The sequence below is a fragment of the Gallus gallus genome, chromosome 14, assembly GCF_016699485.2.
Source record: "Gallus gallus isolate bGalGal1 chromosome 14, bGalGal1.mat.broiler.GRCg7b, whole genome shotgun sequence".
Taxonomy (NCBI): domain Eukaryota; kingdom Metazoa; phylum Chordata; class Aves; order Galliformes; family Phasianidae; genus Gallus; species Gallus gallus.
In genome coordinates, this window is record NC_052545.1 from 636682 (window position 1) to 652422 (window position 15741).

Below are 15741 nucleotides of genomic sequence, written 5' to 3' on the forward strand. Positions count from 1 at the left end.
AAGAAGTGCTTTCTCACATTCATGTGGAACTTCCCACATTCCAGTTTGTGCCTGTTTCCCCTTGTCCCAGGAGGTGCTAATAACCTGGCCTCATCTATTTGAACTCTCGCTGTACTGTTCTCCAGGCTGAAGAGCCCTGGTCTCAGCCTTTGTTCACGAGATGCTATTTCTACTTCTTTCCAGTATTTTTATGAAGCTAGTGCAAAATAAGTGAATGAATTCCAGATATTTGCCCCATAACCACTCTGTAGAGAGAATAGAAGGCATTTCTAGCATGATATACAAAGAATGAGGCACAGAAGACAAATGTTCTCTATATGAAACATTCTGCAGCTGTAGCCATTTAAACAAAAATTTGTAGATGTACATGTGATGCATAAAGCTTTCAGAGCTTTACTTCTCAAAATGACAGGAAGATGCATTAAAAAAGGTTACTCAAAGCATTCTCCCTCCAAACTGGATAGAAGATACATAAAAGATGTCAGTTAATGATCCTTTCTGTGTTACCTACACGAGTTAAGGCTGACATCAGCTGACACCAAGGGATTATCCTTCAAAAGGAACTGCACTTGTACTTGCTCAGCTTTGATTTGTTGCTATAGTGGATACTCTGAGCAGTCATACTAAGATTTAAAGCCAAGTTTACAAGGTCTGGAACAGGAGAGTGAGCAACCACATCGCTAGCACCTGCTTCCCCTAGATCAGGGGTTCTGTAAAGGCAGGGGTTCTGCCACTGCTGGGAGTGAGCTACTCATATTTGTCCCCCCACCCTCTACACTGGTGTGGAACATTTAGTACAAAAACTGAAAAATATTGTTCTTCTTTCCACCCCACATCAGTTCCTCTTAGTAGCTTTAGGAAATCAAATTCATCAATTACAGTAGTCATATTAGAGTCACTGATGAATATAAAAGTAGTATCCATCATTTTTCAAATATGTTTGACATGCTGTTATAAATAGGAAGATATTTGCCTTCGATTTTCAGCCTAGATCACCAAATACTGTCCCTTTGGATGAATAATGAAGTAGTTTTTACTCTTATTATCCTTAAAGTTTTTTTCTGGACAACAATCTGAACATAAAAAGGTCAGAAAAGCAAGAATAATTTCTAAGGTTGTTCAGTAAATAAATAAATACGTAAACAGAAAGATTGGTCATAGGAAAGTGCAGCAAATGTTGCAGTCTTTGCAGTCTCTGGTTTGACCAGAGAAAACACAAATTTGCCACCTTCTATCAGCTGTGAAATACTTACTGTTAACCTGAGTGAATGTATGACAGATTGTGAGAACGCTGGCTTGCAAATACAAAAGAAAAAACACTTTCTTGTTTAATTGTAAACAATTCCTTTTCTTTCTCGGTCTAAAACTTAGTTGCTTCTAACTGATAAGTACAAGTTGTTGTACACTATTGGAACAGAAACCTGGAGGTATTGTTACTGAGACTGGATGTTAAATACTTAGTGCAATTTTTCATAGGTGATTAGAATGAAAAGTAGGTGGTGTACGAACATAAAACAAAGACAGATGAACAGCTGCTAATTAATGATGACTAAAGTTGCTTAATGATGAATTCAAGCTAAGTTGTAGTCAGGACAGTAATTGATTCCTTTCAGGTTCTTCCTTGAAGACTCTATTCATCAAACGCAACCTCTCCATACTTCTTGGCAACACTGCTTGTGGCATAAAGATTTTCTTTCATGTTTAGCACAGGGAAGCTAATCAATTGCTTTACAAATACTCATGGCTAGTATTCCATCTTCAAGTTTTTAATAAATCAAAATGTTGTCCATGCTTACCAGTATGACCCTTCCTATTATATGTATGTCATCAGTGATGAAAAAGGTTATGAAATCAGTACTTCTTTTCCATTAGTACAGAACCAAAAGTATAAAATTACTCTAGAAACTGTCTGTAAATGAAACACACTTATGCTTAAAACATGGAGGTTATTGCAGTAGAACGACAACTACTATAAATTTTGCCCAAGGAGGCTGTGGATGCCCCATCCCTGGAGGCACTCAAGGCCAGGCTGGATGTGGCTCTGGGCAGCCTGGTCTCGTGGCTGGCGACCCTGCACATAGCAAGGGGGTTGAAACGAGATGATCATTGTGGTTCTTTTCAACCCAGGCCATTCTATGATTCTGTGATTCTATGATTCAAGCTGCTGCTGAAGTTAAAAAATAATGGGTTATTGCAGTACATAACCAAATTTATGTTCTATATACGAACTTTCAAAAACATAACTTCTTTCCTGACAGCACAACTCTGCTTTTTTCCTTTGTAAGGGAATCTTCACTAGTTTTTTTCTTGTATTTATCAGAAAAAATAAACAATGTCTGAAACCTATTCCCCTAACTACACTGCAAGAGTATTTTCTGCGCACGAAAGGAACCAGGCAGTTCTTTAAGCTCCGAAGTCCTAAGATCTGTTACTTTCAAGCAATATATTTAGCATATACTATAAGTCAATAAACACCGCAACTTCAGGACTACATTTGTTTTTTGCACGATCCTGGGCAAGTCATGCAGCAAGAGGGTGACTGACCTGAGCAGAGAGACATGCTGATGTTGTACAGCTTTGGGAAATTGAGCTGGGATGCCTGCATGAACTGCCTGGAGTCAGGGACCCAGACTGGCCCACTCAGAGCAGAAGGGGATTTCACAACGGCCATGCACAATGCAACATGCAAGACCATATGAACATGCTCTGAATTGTTGTATGCCTCAGGAGGAAACATCAGCTCTGCGCTCCTTTTTGGCATGGTTACTAAGGCAAGATCACTCACAGATTGAATCTATACAGATTTCACCTAACCTTAAAAAGAAGCAACCAACATTTAGCAAAAACAATCAAGACCTACAGTCAAGAAAATATGTTTTTACCAGGTTTATCTTTTCCCCTAGCTCATTCTTCTCTGGGCAAAGAAGAGTTTTTTTGAACAGCAAAATCCAGCAGTTAACCTTTACTTCCTTTATTTCAGGGAGTAATACAGGGGAAAATTCTATCAGGACAGAATGAGGAAAAGTGAAAAGAGATTGCCTCACATCATCATATATCTGCTTCTGCATGGAAGAACACTGGAGTTTTTTGGGTTACTCCAAAATGAGGGGTGGTTCTAGACAACCTAGTTTACCTAGAATAGCTTGTACTGCTACGAACCTTTCCCCGTAATCATCTCATACTGGAAATAATCTATTATGGATGAGGTAACATAAACCCATGACAGAATCATACACAAACAAAAAGGTTGAAATAAACAATAAAGCTTAACCTTGGAGAGTTCAATATGAGCAAATGTTCCTAAAACTCAGAATTTGTGGGTATGCATATCAGGACTCTAAGATTCAGATTTATCACTAGTTTTATTGCTAACACTTTCTTCCACACTGGACCCACCAATTCAGAGTCAGTTTGGGTAAGACTGCAAGGCCTGCTGCTCCATCCCTGGGCTGCTGCTAAACCCTCATCTATTCCAGTGTTCTCCCTAGAGGGTGACAGCACAACAGCTTCTCATGTCTTCAAAACTCTGCATGACCTTTTACTCACAGCCACCACCATGCAGCTGGCCCCACATTTGACCCAACCTTCAGGGTCTCTACTCATCTGACCAAAACACTGTACATATGCTTGCCTTTACACTTAATCCCATGAAGATCCACTTAAAAAGGAGCAGTCACATTATGCTGCAAGAGCTCTGGCCCTGCTTTTCATCACATCTCTGCTACATCTTGAAAAAACAGTTTATCTGCCTGAGTTCGTTTTTAAAGATTTGTCTAGGTGTTATAGGCAAGTTATAATGTTAGTAGCACAATACTATCCTGGCAGACAGTAAGATATTAATACCTGAGCACTGTAGCGTTGGTCAGCACTATGGAAAAGTTGTATTTAAGTTTCACTGCATTCTTTTTCTCCTCAGGTAGCCTATGAAATGAAAAAGATATTGTATTATATTTTGTCCTGGGGTACAGAAATAGGGAGCATGTAATCAAAATGCACCAACTTCTCCTTCTTTTACTAAAGTAAACTGGAATTCTCTGGAGCCTTGAAGTTCATAGAAGGATACAGTTTTCTTCCTGTTAAAAACAAACTCCCGTGAATTTTAAAAAATATATATATATTCTAGAATAAGCTCTGCTTTATTACTTCCTGGCTTCCAGTGCAGTTACTGCTCTTGAATATCATCCTTAATACACCTTGGGGCAGAATTGAAGTCAGATGATTCCCCTGAGTTCTTGAGACAAACACCATTTGGGGAATGAGAATAAATAGCTCTAAGAATCTTGAATTATTGAAACTAATTTATATCTGAAACAGACTTCTTCCCAGCTTCTGTTTTCCCTCTTCTGAGTTTTCTGCTGGTTGGTAAAGACCCTTCTCACCCCTTAGTCCACGAAAACAGGTCAGTGCCTCTGCCTTAGCGCAAACCAACACAGAGAAAGGAGATGACACACAAAGACAACTAATGGCACTGGACCGATCCCACCTCCTCCACACAGACTGTGGGACATGGGACAAGCTGTCACCAGCAGAATTCTCCAGGAAAGGGATTCTCAAAACTGCATTGGACCACAGAGTCCTGTGGAGTACACTAAAAGTCAATCAGGACTGTGCATTTCCAAACCCTACCACAAAATTAAGGACATGCAGCAGCTTGTGAGGCATTTATTTTCATAAACTCACCACTTTGAGGAAAAAGAGATTGCAAGAAGTTGGTTAGGGATGTCATTGCTATCAACACAGGTGGAGAGTAATGGCAACTAGTTAGGTAAAGAGAAGCTTCTTTTTTTTCTCTCTCATGCAACTCCTCACACTACTGATTTTCACTGTGCTGAAAAGGAGGATGAGGCCTTGCCTAAAATAATAATACTGTAGAAAAGCATGAAAAGAAAACTGATTATAGGTCAGATCTTGAAGATGATGAGAACAGGAACAAAAGAGCAATGACATATTGTTACCATGAAGATCACAGATACTATTTTGTTCATTAATTGCTCATTACAACTCATTAAAGTAGCTATTGCTTCAAATTGTGCCAGTGCCCCCTGGAGAAAGGAGCATAAAGCAGAACTGTGATTCAGTAAGTGTAAGAATGAGAAGTATTTTAACAATTTAAGCAGTAGTGCTCCATGTTAGGCTTGTCTGAGTCCTTGGTTGGAGGGCACTTGGCAGAATTTTAATTAAGTAACTCTTAAAAACTTCGGTCTTATCGAGCAGAACAGTATAATTCTTTAAAAGTAGAATCAAAAAGCACTTTGCAAACATCAGTGATTTAGGCCTCAGCACAACTTTGGAATTAAAGAAGCATTATCACCTCTCTAACAAGAAGGCGTGTTTTCTGAATCATAAATTAGTGCTCCTGTTGCTGCTCATTACAAAATTCATTGTTATTCAACTGACCAAAAAAAAAAAAATTGGTCCCAACTTATCTCACTGGTTTCCTGGTTTCCAACCAAACCTGTGCAATATGCAAAACCTAACTCTAGGGAAACAGAGGCACAATGAGCAGAAGGAATAAGTACACTAATAGCAACCAGCCTTGTTGTGACTGAGGAAGAGGGAAGACATGGTGCATGAATCAGTGACAATAAGTAACCAGCCTCCAGCTCACAGACAATAAAGGTGTTTAAATAACATGATAAAGCCAGAAAAGAGAGAAAATAAAGCAGTAAAAGAAGAAATTAATTGTGTATTATAACCCAGAATTGCTTTATTGCAAGATTTTATTGTTTCAGTTAATGATTTCCAGTAATGCTATCATATATTTAAGGAAAAACTTCTCTATCCTTGAATCTTGTGCAACAAGAAGTTGATCCCAGAGCAATGTGATGTATGTGCAATCCCACTTTCCTTCAGGAAAAATAAACCATTAAAAAGCTGATCTAGAAAGGTCTCAGACTGCCTCCATCTACAGTGAGCTTAGTCCTTATTTAATCTAAAATCAAATTTCAAATAACTTTCAATCCTGAGAGTCTTAAAAACAGAGCAACAATAATTCACTGTATGGGACCACGCTCGCCTTTGTCACGTGGCAGGAAGTAGAAGCTCACACAGCACAGACTAACTCATGCAAGTGTAGCTAATGGCCATGTACAAAGCAAGTCACCAAACCATGAATGGCAAGTACACATTTTAAATACACCTGACAAAAAGCTCGGAGGAATACCCAAGTAATTCCTAACACACAAGAAAACCAACATGCTTCTTTTTATCTTTCCTCTTCAGTCCTCCCTCTTTCATATTTTTCTGTAAGTTTGAAATATAAGGTTTTTGTTTGTTTTTGGAGAGGTTTTTTTTTATTTGGCTGGTTGGTTTATAATCAGTGTAAGACCTGTATCCTTATATTGTGGCACCTACAGTCATACTGGCATGTGTCCTCTGACCTAAGGCTAAATGCAGGGATAGAGTGAAGGAGCACATTGCAGCCCTCTGACTGCTAGAGCTTAACATTAGAAAAGAAGTGACAAAGTAAAATCAAACAGATTACATTAGTGCAGCCTAAAAAAAAAATCTGCATCAAGTGGATCGTGTTTTTCTAGATAACCCATCTGTGGACTACAGTTTAACAATTTGTGCACCAGGCAAGTGATAATTCATCACGTCAGTAGGTAATAACCCAAATGTGAGCATATACATGCAGCACAGAAGGGGATTGTATGAAACCAGAGGGAAAAGGCAAATAGCTAGCAGTGTACATCACATGTATTCCAGCCCCCCTGCAACACGTTGTACTTGATCAAAGCAGACAGGTGCGCCATAAAGCAGTGGCAAGTACTCATACGATATTTACTAAGTCCTGAAGTTTCCTGGAAACAGTAAAAGCAGCAATGAGGCACTCAGCATGAAGGGCTGACCTTGCAAGCCAAGTTAGCGAACATTAGGAGTAAGTGTGCAATCCTGCATTTTGCATTCACATTTGTTGACTGTGAAATGGAAATGCATCACAGCATTCAAGCAGCCTTTAAGAGGTTGCTTTCTGGTTTTGGTTTTTGAACTTATCTTCCCTCAGTTTCTAGTGTCTGTGGTGGAGCTGCTGAGAGGCATCTAGTTGCTAATGCTGCACGTTAACTGTCACAACTCTCCAGTTTAAGTGGGAAAGGTCTGGAGAAGCCTGAAAGCCCAAATCCTTCTATATTAGTGCTGGCAAAAGTGTGGGTGCATGCAAATCACCTTTACTAGCACCTCATCTAACTATAACTAAAGCTACAATTACATTTTTTTATACAGAAAATATACTTTCAAGTATCATATCAATTACAAACAACAGCAGTTGTACCACATATCTTCATATTATCATACGCTTTTCCTATTAGATCTAGTGAATTTCTGAGATGGACTACATAGCGCAAGATTAGGGTCACGTTCTGATCTGAATTTAGAGCTTCTACAAGAGGCACTTAGATTCTGCTATAGTGTTACGTATATCCTAAACTCTGAGCATTTGTTGTTTAAATTATAAAGCTTATAGCAAGTGAACTGAAATGCACAGATATATCCACCTTTTGCAGTAGCATTACATAAGAGAGTGAGACCAGCCCAGGGAGGCAGGTGGCCTCCAACAACATGAAATTATATTTAACACCCATTACTGCCATGGAGAGCAGTACAAGTGAATCACCAATCACCAGAGAAATTTATAGCAGGAAAACACCTGCCTTCCCACCTGTTTCTTTGAGTTCCTTTGTGCAATTAAAATGCAAGCTTTGTTTTAAATAGCTATATGTTAAAATCCTCACATAAATAATGATGTGTTAAATAGGAAATAACTGAAAATTGAAGCAGACCCTCAAGTTTTGAAATACATTTTTCTTATCCAAACTTAAGGTTATTTTAAATCCTGACATCCTCGAGTTATTCTGTGATTCCATGTGGTTAATCAAAATGAAAGAACGAACTTTGGGCGACCTTCAACAGATTTGTTTTTAAAAGGGTAGAACTGTGCAATTTTAGAGTATGAGAAATACTGGTAAATTTGGAACCTACTTCATACGCAACCAAAGGAAAACACACAGGCAGCACAACATAGTCACTGCTTTTACTTTCTAATTAATCTCACCACTATCCTGAATTTTATCTTTACTTAAACCATTAGCTGTTCAACTACAAAAATGACAAAGCTTCATTTTTTTTAATGCAGGGTACAAAGAACAGAAACTGCATATTTGGTACATGTAATTTGCATTAAGAGATTCGCTCTTCCGGCTTGTGAATTATCTCCTCCATATGCAGAAAGCAGAGAAGGGAAAATATCAAAGAAAAAAAACCCATAATCCCCCAGTAAGTACTGCAACTGATCAAACAGCACCCTACATCTTAATTTCTCTAACTGTAAACTAGATATAACATTTACTAACCTTTGTTAAATTGTTCTATAAAGATTGCTGGTAACCAGGGATCATTTCACACAGTACAGAGATAAAACTCTCAAGGGTAAAACAAAGCAGTTGTTTAATGAAGCACAGCAATACAACATAACATGATTTTACTTAAGGAGCAAGCCTAGGAGAAAAAAAAAATCTATTTTCTTTGTGAAAAAAATATAATCAGTCAGGGAGTTACTGAAGGTTAGGTCACGATTCTGGCCCTAATCATTGCATTACTGCAGAAAAAAAGCTAGGCTTTCTGTATTTGTGAGGTTGGGTTTTTCTTTCCAAATTTGAGTTTTTACCTGAAATACAGCAATTTCAGCAACCATTTCCCCATACACTTGCACTTTACTAGGCCACAGCTTGCTGACAACTCTAGAGGAAAATTTCCTCCAAATATGTAATTTTTAGTACAATTTAGCTATTCCTGCTCTTCTGATCTGGATTATACTAGCCTGCTTTAACAAGCTTACAGAAAAATAGCTCAAGGTTACATGGCTCCTTGCACTGCATTAGTTTCAGATTCATTACCAACACAGAAAAGGAAGTTAAATACAAGAGATGACTGGGAAATAGTTTCCTAATAAAATCCTTTAATGTAATAGAGTGAACAGTATTATTTGAATCACAATCTGTCGATAAAATCCTTACAGAACTCCCCAAAAGACTTCTGGCAAGGACATTTATCCTAGAGCTGATCTTACCCAAAGACAAGTGGTCTCAAATAAGCTACTTGTCCAGGCAATTTACTCTCCACGTACTGTATCCTGTATTTCCAAGTACCCATATGCCAGAGCAGTCATCCATATGCTCAAGAGGAAAGAAACTGCCTGCTAGGTTATCTATTCTATCTATTACAAGGTCTAAAATTCTACCCACTAACATCACAAATCAGTTTGTATTTCTAAAAAACTGAAACTCTTGAAGAGTTTCACTACCAAAGAAAATACGCCAATATGAATAATCTGAGTGACTAATTTAGACACAGTGGTTTCTAATGGACAAAGCAGTGACATTTAGTGACTGACCTTACTGTATCACTTGGATTCTAAGCAATAAAGAATTCTGGAAAAGTTTTTAGTGCTTACTAACAAGGATAAGCATTTAAAATCTCTTCAATGGTAACACTTCATCAAAACAAACATCAAGGTACAAACGCTAGGCAGATCAAGAAAAAGAATACACAAGTTTAACAATATCACGTTTTAAAACAATACTCAGAATGATCCTGGTTCGTTCTTGAACTTTGTAGTCTTAGGTCTAGTCAAAGGAATAATCTCCATTTCTCTTCTGTAAATAAGAAATTTAGCTCATTGTTGCACTGCCCCGGCTATAAATAAAACATTAGTTCACTCTGGCTATGTATACTTTACCAAATAATTTCACACTGCAGTACAAAGTCAGGAGGTTAAAGCAGCTAGTAAAGAATTTAATGCATCTCCAGATCATTATACATTAAGTACAAGACACATTATAAGTACATTATATGTTGTTATTATTACTACACTGTATTATTATTATGCAGTGCTCAAAAGTTTTACTTCAAATTAAGTTTAGTCTTATCCTCTGGGCTGAATGTCATTGCAAGTGTCATTCAGAGCTGTCCAAGCAGCCAGCCATTGGTTTGGACTCTTGATTCTCCATTAGGTGTCAAAGAAGAGCTGCTATACAGCCAAAACAGTATTTCTTGCTTCATTTCTTTCAAAATGAATCTGGTACAATTACACCAAAACTGCTCTGCAAATGAAGCCAACATGCAGTAAGCACTGGAGAAATTCCAGAAAAAAAAAAGGTATTTCACTACTAGGAGAAAGCATTTTTACCCAACTCACATATGGAGTACTTCTTACTACTAGCTAATCATGCTCTCATCCCATATACAAAAACACTTCATATACACAAAAAATTGTTTGCTCAAAATAAAATATCTGCCTTGTATATAAAACGTCCCATACTACATCACTTACTGATTAGGAAATCAGTACATGGAATACTAAGATTTCACATTACCCTTCTCATGGGCCCTGGCACATCAAATACGAATTTGAAAGATATTGTGATCACATATGTCATTTTTTCTTTCGGTAACAAATAAGCTCTACACCTTTATTTGCCTTCTGTATTTCTAATTATGATCATGTGTCAACCAATATAGATATCCCAGTCTAATTTAAAAAAAAAATGTAAAGGCCATCCTCAGCATCCTTTCTGTTTAAATTAAAGGTCTAAAGTAGTCCATGTATGACTTCTTCCCATGATTCTTCAGTAATATTTACTTATCACCAAAGAATTTTGTCATCTGTACTTAATAAATGAATAATGCAGTTCAAGGCTTTCTCATGGTATTCCAAGACAAGCAGAAATGAAAAACAGCAATAGTCCTAGATCTGAAGAAGCTCGTAAATCTCTGCTTTTCTTTTTCTCATTAAAAGAAAAAAAACAAACAAACAAACAAAAAAAAAACAGAAAGCACTGAGGTCCTCAAGCCCCACCACAGAATTTAGACACCTAACTACTACTGAAGCTAAATAAAGGCAATTACTTGCCCAAATACCTTAGCCTTCCAAATTACCATGCATAAAACTTGAGCTCAACCCCAGTGCTTCACTCAGCAAAACAAAACAATTGATCTCAAAGGTCTCATACCCAAAGCCCTCAACAGTCCTTCACCACTCAGCTATGTAATAAAAAAAAGCCTTCACTTCTCTGTTGTAGATGAGCTACCAACAGCAGCAGGTTTGGCTTAGCTTCTGGGCTTTCATAATTCAAACACACTCAGCCTGCCTGTAAACAATTTACCAGCAATATAAATAAGTGATGGCAGACAGGCTGAGCCTGGCTGAGGCTCCAGGAAAGTGACTGATGAATCGCGCCCCTCAGGTGAGGAGAGGCAGCCAATACAAATGATGCTTTTGAAACATTTGTGTGCTGCTGCTGCTGCTTTGTAAGCTACAGATTAGTTCAGGAGGAGCTGTCTCACCATGGACCTGATAGTGGTGACATAATGCAGGAAGAATGATCTCTTTGCACAGGAGGTAACGTCACTTTCTGTCACTACAGCACTGCTTCAGGATTAAGAAAGTGAGTTACTGACAGTACAGCTCAAACAGCCAGAAAATCTAAGGCAATTCACATTCAGTAAGGCGCCCAGCTCCTCACCAGTTACCAGGGCCCCTGTGTTACTACACAAACGTTCCCAGCCTGCAGTATGCACCACTGCTGACCTCTATGTTTTGCTCTGGATAAGCCGCTGCCGCTTCTCTGACTGGAAAGTAAAACTTTATCATTAGATGCTGCTGTTAGATTTACCATCAACCTCCTCTCAGTGTCCAAGAAACACTCTTGGATTAGCAGCTGTCCATCTTTCAGTATAAAGGCTAAGTTGTTACATCACGATGTCAGCAAAAAATTGATTTCCATAAATTCATCCATTCCTGATGTGAGGCCCTGATAATTCTTGCTGTGTTTACTCACAGTGCCTGCTAAAACCCAGGCTTTATTACATAGCTGTGTCACTGGTATCCAGTACGCACCTTTGCAAAAGTCACATAGGAACTCTGCAACTCAGTGAAAAACAAAAAGCAAGCTGATTCTCTACCTCATTTGACAGGAACAATCATTTATATGAAGAGGATACAGTCAGAATTATCCATGCTTTTAAACCAAACTAAATAAAAGGAACGACATGCTGGGAGAGGGAGGCAGTATCATGCTCAAGGTGTTTGTAAGACATATTCTAGCAAAATACACTACAACAGCTTGGTTTTATCTTTCACCAAAATACTCTGGTTTATGACTCAGTTTTTCCCTCCATATGGGCTGCGAGAATGGGGGCAGATCATAGAAAATACAAGTGAAGGAACCTCACAGGAGAAATGCATCATAATCAAGGGAAAAAAAATATTTGAGCTTGGATTATCGCCTCCGTATAAACATAGTTCATTCTCAACAAGCACAGATTCAGTTGTGGAAACTGCTCTTTTGTTCCTGCCAAACACTCAAACAAAAACTCACTGGGGAAATTTTTAACTAGCGCTCTCCATACACACACATTCCGAAAGCATCCATCCCCATTCGCTGAAGACATAAAATGCATTTTGCACAATAGCTGTACTTCCACCTCAACTGGTACTACTGTAACCATTTCTCTGTCCTCTCATAGGAAAGAGAGAGAGTTCACACAAAGAATACTATTAGCATACAATAAAGGAACCAAGGAGACTGAAATCCTTTGTTATAATAAAATTGTTCAGTTACTACATCCTTACCACGTTTTTTTTTCCCAATTTAAAACCGATGATGAGAAAGAGCAAAAATAATGCAACATGCTAGAGTGAATACAACAGGATGCCTCTCACAGCACGAACAGCATGCAGTATCACCAGGAATGAAGACCAGGTGACAAGGCAACCAACCACATATCATGAAATGGCTTGGGTCAGAAGGGTCCCCAAGGACCATCAAGTTCCAACCCCCTGCCACAGGTCTGGTACTAGACCAGGTTACACAGGGCCCCATCCAACCTGGCCTTGAACACCTCTAGGGATCGAGCACCTCACCACTCTCTCTGTAAAGAACTTCTCCCACATGGCAAACTCAGATAGAGAATAAATTCTTAAAGCATCTGAATGTTGAAAAGAGTTGTGAAGAGAAACTCAGCGCTGCATGTTCTGTATAATGAAGTATTTGTACAGAAGAATGAGAAATGTGATCAAACCTTGGTCAGAACCAAGCTACATCCTGCATCTCCAAGACAGAACGTTTTCTTGTTTGTTTTGCTGTGAGAAAAAGTAAAGTTTAAACAAACAAAAAAAAGAAAACAGCACTACACACCGAGTGTTGAATGTAACACATCCATTAATATTGATATTTCCTTTAAGATGCATTCCATGCCTTTTCTTTGGCTAACTCACTCTAAGTATTTATTTATTGAAGTTTAAAAGCTGGATTCAATAATGATATTTAAAAGTTTGACTGAAGTGGACATAATCATATGTAAAGAGTTATAATCCAGGGACTACCCCACACAAAGGACAGAGGGAATTTGTTTGACTTGACAGTTTTCTCTGTTATTGTTTTGGGATTACAACAAACCTGCAGCTAAACTAATTGTGCCACAACGGTTAAGGTTGTGTCAGCACTTTTCTTTGTGAACCTTTTTTTCAGTGGACTTCTTACTAAACAAAAAGTTATTCAAGGTCTGAAGCTTGGAATGAAAGACTGCATTTATCTTTAGAAACTTTAAAGGACAGATTCAGCTTGGCCTAATGAAATGAGAGGAAAAAAAGATTGCTAGTTTGGGATACACAACTTTCCACTGCCGATTTTACCGGCACCATCTTTATTCTCAATTAATAAAGTGTACAGAAATGTATTTCCCTGATGTAATTTTATTGCAGTTTATGAAGAAAAACTTTATGCACATCACCTTTCCTATATACGATAACTTTTCATGTAGTGCATATAGCCAATTTTTTTTTCTGAATATTAAAATCTACTGCCATAACCAGGTCCTCATCATACCTTGTGGTTATAGGAAATATCTTCTTCAAATTACCTAACATATATTTATTTGAAAAAATAAAATAAATAAATCCCTTCTGGTATGCTTTTATTTCCTCAGTTGCTCTAACTATACTTAGAGACTTTCCCTAATTAGAAGTTCCTAAAAAAGTGTCATAAGACAACAAGAAACAGTACAAAGAGGAAATTCACAAAATACAGTGGGAAGCACGGTAAGGCCCTGACACTAACTGTATAGCCCAGCAGATGGATCTGGTATGGCCTACAGCAGTGGCCTGGCTCCAGGTTGCAGGAATTCTACTTTAATAAAAGACAGTCCTTTTAAACGAAAAATGTCATGTCTAGATCACCAATGCCATTTTCTGTACTAGGAAGTGCTTTGGGACCAGCTTGCACAATGACTTCCAAAAGCGAATGCTACTTGGAAGTCAAGAGCCCTCAGACTTGAGAACCAATGATCTTTAAACAGGCAAGATAGAGGGGTTGGACACATGGAGGCTCTTCTCAAAAACCATCACCAGGGCTATAGAAGAGCCAAGCGCTCCTAGATTTTAGTCTCGTGACCCACGTAATGGAACACAGACAGAAGCAAGCTTACAACCCTTAGAACAGTTTCAGTGAAGGCTCTGCACATGCCTTTCTCCTTGAACAAAATCCCTCCACGAAAGATTTTTTCTCATATAATTAGGTCAAACTCTGTCCTTTTCAACTTTTTTCTTCCCTACCTCTTTATTTCATTGCTGTAAGAACACATTTGAGACTTAAGTATAAATACTATAGAGGAACTACTGAACCGCTATCCTTACTCAAGTAGTGCTTCATGTGGAAATGATTTCACAGGGGCAGACAGTGCCTGTGCTCCTGAGCAAACAACTGGAGCTTTGCCACACTACATAGGAGATTAACATTCTTTATGAAGTGGAAAAAGACACAGATGAGGCAGACAGTGCTATTGAAAGAAGCTTGCATTATTTTTGCTTCAGGATGTCATGTCAGAATCCATAAACCCCTTCCACCTCAAAAGGCGCTCAACCTTTACAGTAAGGACACGTGTGCAAGACTTTGTTCAAAGGAAACTTCTCACGCTGCCTCTCTACAGCCCTGCTGGCCTGCCTGGTAGGTCTTCTTCCTGCTTCATATCCTTTTGCTGTACAGCATCTGCTACTTACGCTCAATGAAGTTCAGTCCAGTGAGAGTCTGCTCAGATGAGCTTGGCTCAGCTTCTCAGAAACAGCTTGTCATGTTGTAGTCATGTGCATTTTAAAAGGTGCATGGCACACTTCATTATTTACAGCTTAAATTAAAAATATACATATATTCAAGTCAAGCACTGGAATGCAATTCAATCCCCACTTTGCAGTCAGAAATCTTTTTCTCCATTTAACTGGCCAGCACTACCAAACTATATTTGCATAGGAAAAACAAACACTTTTTACTGGAGAGGAAAAAAAAATGACAAATTATTATAATTTGAGATTTTTTTTTCTAATCTTCAGTAACTACAGTGATTCAACCCCATATTAAACAAGCATTTCTTCTGCAGCATATTCCATTGCAATAGGGAATCCTATAATCAAAAGAACATTATTCATAACAAATGCAGATGAATTTTCAAATTGTCATAGTACTGATCCACCAACATCCAGAGACACCTGGTGGATGCTAGAATCTGAGTCCTTAGTCCTCATACAGGAATCCTATTTAAAGCCATCAACATTGGGAACTCTTTGTACAAATACTGTTAAGAAATACAGCAAGGATTTGTGTGTCCTGAGATCTCATTTTAAAATAGGAGGAAAAGCAATTAAACTCAAAAGTAATGTTTGAAATGCATGTTGTACACACAACAAAGTAG

The 15741-nt window shown here is 38.2% G+C and overlaps 1 long non-coding RNA gene across 1 annotated transcript in view; it reads right to left on the reverse strand.

The window, feature by feature from the left end:
- The window catches only part of LOC107054592, a 336025-nt gene that overhangs the window by 294007 nt on the left and 26277 nt on the right, over positions 1 to 15741 (reverse strand). Inside the window, exon 4 of the long non-coding RNA XR_006931508.1 lies at positions 3844 to 3921. This is a non-coding gene — a long non-coding RNA (uncharacterized LOC107054592). The remainder of the gene's footprint in view (positions 1 to 3843; positions 3922 to 15741) is intronic.